Below are 3,020 nucleotides of genomic sequence, written 5' to 3'. Positions count from 1 at the left end.
CCAGCAAAAATGACTTGCACAATTTAATATCGGATCACCTCTGAGATGAAGGGAAGATTGACTCTGAAACTCACGAAAATTATTCTATTGCAGATAGACATGCTCTGGCAACTATGAAACTAAAGCTCGAACTTGCAAAGATCGAGCAGGAACAACAAAAAGAAGCCCTCCAACAACTAAAAGAAGCTCTACAAATGAGGGAAAGAGAGGCGGCCATAAAGAAAGAACAACAAGAATGCGAGATGGCCCTAAAGGAACGCGAGATGGCCCTAAAGAAAGAAGAGACGGCCCTACTCCAAGAGCGTGAGCGAGTACAGCTTGAAGCAAGACAGCGTCACCTGGAGATGCAACGCGAGCATGATAAAAAGCAAGCTGATATGGCTCTAGCATGTCGTCAACAAGAACTCGCTTTGGAAACTACACACCACACTCAGCGTCAACAAGCTACAGCTTGTCTTCCCTTAAGTTTCAATGTCTCCCATGCAAGTAAGTTAATGCCACCATTCGTTGAGACAGAGATCGATGTATTTTTCACCACTTTTGAGACCCTAGCTAAAAAACTTAGCTGGCCTGCAGATCAATGGTCTACCCTTCTCAGAGTGCATCTCACAGGTAGAGCTGCAGTTACTCTCAGTACCTTAGCGTCTGAGAATGACTACCAGACCCTGAAGCAAGCAGTTTTGGACGCCTACCTTCTCTCCACCGAAAGCTACAGACGAGAATTCCGTGATTATCTAAAGGCAAGTACTACCACCTTTCTAGAATTTTCAAATACAAAGAAAAGATATTTCATGAAATGACTGGAAGCAGCACATGTCTCTACATTTTCAGAACTCGTCAACCTCATGCTAGTCGAGGAATTCTTGAGACGTGTTCCCCCTTCCGTCCTTCCCCCTTCACTTTGCATCTTACGTACAAGGTGCTCGGTCTACCACCATCTACTCGGACCACAATCCCCTACGCTTTTTGCAGCAAACCCAATTCAACAATCAACGACTTCTTCGATGGGCTTTGTATTTGCAGAATTTCAACCTGGAGATCTTCTACATCAAGGGTTCTGACAACATCACAGCAGACGCCCTCTCCAGAGTCTATGAGGTAGAGGCACCTACACCTACCACTCTACCATCGGAAGACGTAACTTCACCCATTAGAGCAGGCTTCGGGGGAGAGTTGTGACGATAATATCTTTCAAGAGAGATTGAGCCTGCTCTTCCCTACATAAAGTTACTTATATACAACAATAAGATGCTACCTTCAAGATACGTCTACCAGTAGCACAAAACGTTTTCACCAGGAGGCAAGCGTTCCCTAAACTCCCCCCTACTCCACACTCCCTCCATGCCGGCTCGCCACCGTCGTCAACCAGCAAACTACCATTCACAGCCTGCCTGGTTCTGATTGGTGACCCGCCGACTGCACACCTGCACCTCAGCGCCCTCTACTTAGTCGATGTCTGTGCTTAAACCAGTCATTGAAGTTAGAATATCTTGTGCTCTCAAGCTGTGAACAACTAACTGATATACGCTCTGTCTATCAGGTGGATGTTTCTCAGCAAGCGCTTTATTCTCAGCACCTGCTTATTTCATTTTGTCTCTATATTATAGAGTAACGTCATCCCTGTTCTTAATTTTTATGTTATATTTTTTGACTTGTTTGTTTGCACTGTACATAGCCAAGAAATTGTCTTTGTTTTTAATTTGCTTTCAATTTAATTAAAGCTTCATTATTCATACTGTGTTTTGCGTGTATTCCCTTACTTTACCACAGACAACCGCCAAGCAGTCGAACTTTTTTTCTTTAATGTGATAGGCATTGACACCAGCCATTAGGAGGACTGCCGAACATCTGCACTCCTTCATTTTCCCGTTATATTAAATTGGGGCCGGTCCTAGGAGCCTCACTCAGGTACTAGTACTAGAACATCAGTTTGTGGTAAGTGTACTTGACTTTGATACAGTTGCTTTTCAATATTTTCATTAATTTTAATATTTATATGGTGCTGTGTGTATTGTGCATTCCGAGAGTAGCATATTGTGAGTGTTGGATAACTTTGCATTACGTGGTGACTGAAGGCCTCAGTCATTCTCTTAATTGGTCATACCTCCCTCCGTGTTATTACTCGTGTTGTCCACCTTTTGTCCCTAGGATATTCCTCAATCTCAGACAGATCATCATTTTGGTACCCTGGTACTTTGATTTGTCTTCGGGTCAAAGCACCCTATCTTCTGCAATCCGACAGAAGGAGGATACAGAGGGCCATAGTTCCTCTAGCACGGACTAAGTTGATGAGTTGGGACATCAACAGCAGTTCTCGTCACCAGTTGACACTCGCACCCCTACACATCGGTCAGAGATGATGATATTTACTTAGGTAGGGAATTACCTTTCTTTTTTCAGAGCACAAAGACCGCTAATTCTGTAAGTATCATATTTCATTTAGTGGGAAAACCCTTGCTTCTGTCTTATAGAGACTCGGGTAGGTATGCCTACATTCTTTGACTACCTTATTCACTTTTGAAACAATTAAATGTTTCATTTGTTTTAGAAACTATCGGTTTCATTTATTTAGTAGGATTTTCTTGCCCTTATTCTCTTACATTGAGTACCGGAGTATCAGTACATTGAGTACTCTTGAGTATCAAGAGGAAACTAGATTTATTCCTCCAAGGAGTGCCGGACCAACCGGGCTGTGGTGGGTATGTGGGCCTGCGGGCCGCTCCAAGCAACAGCCTGGTGGACCAAACTCTCACAAGTCAAGCCTGGCCTCGGGCCGGGCTTGGAGAGTAGAATTCCCAGAACCCCATCAACCAGGTAACCGGGTACTTTTGATTGACTAATCATTTACCCTATTAAAATTCACGTTAATTGTTAACGATTAAAATTCCACAGGATAGTTACCAGTTGCCACGTTATCCTGTTACTGACACTTTCATATCACAAGTATATTCGTTGTACATTTATTTGCTATTTTTCAACATGTTTCGTCTCCAAGCTTTTCGTAACGATCCAACAGGTGA

This window comes from Procambarus clarkii, chromosome 8 (assembly GCF_040958095.1).
Source record: "Procambarus clarkii isolate CNS0578487 chromosome 8, FALCON_Pclarkii_2.0, whole genome shotgun sequence".
Classification (NCBI taxonomy): Eukaryota; Metazoa; Arthropoda; class Malacostraca; order Decapoda; family Cambaridae; genus Procambarus; species Procambarus clarkii.
This window is presented reverse-complemented; position numbering follows the sequence as displayed.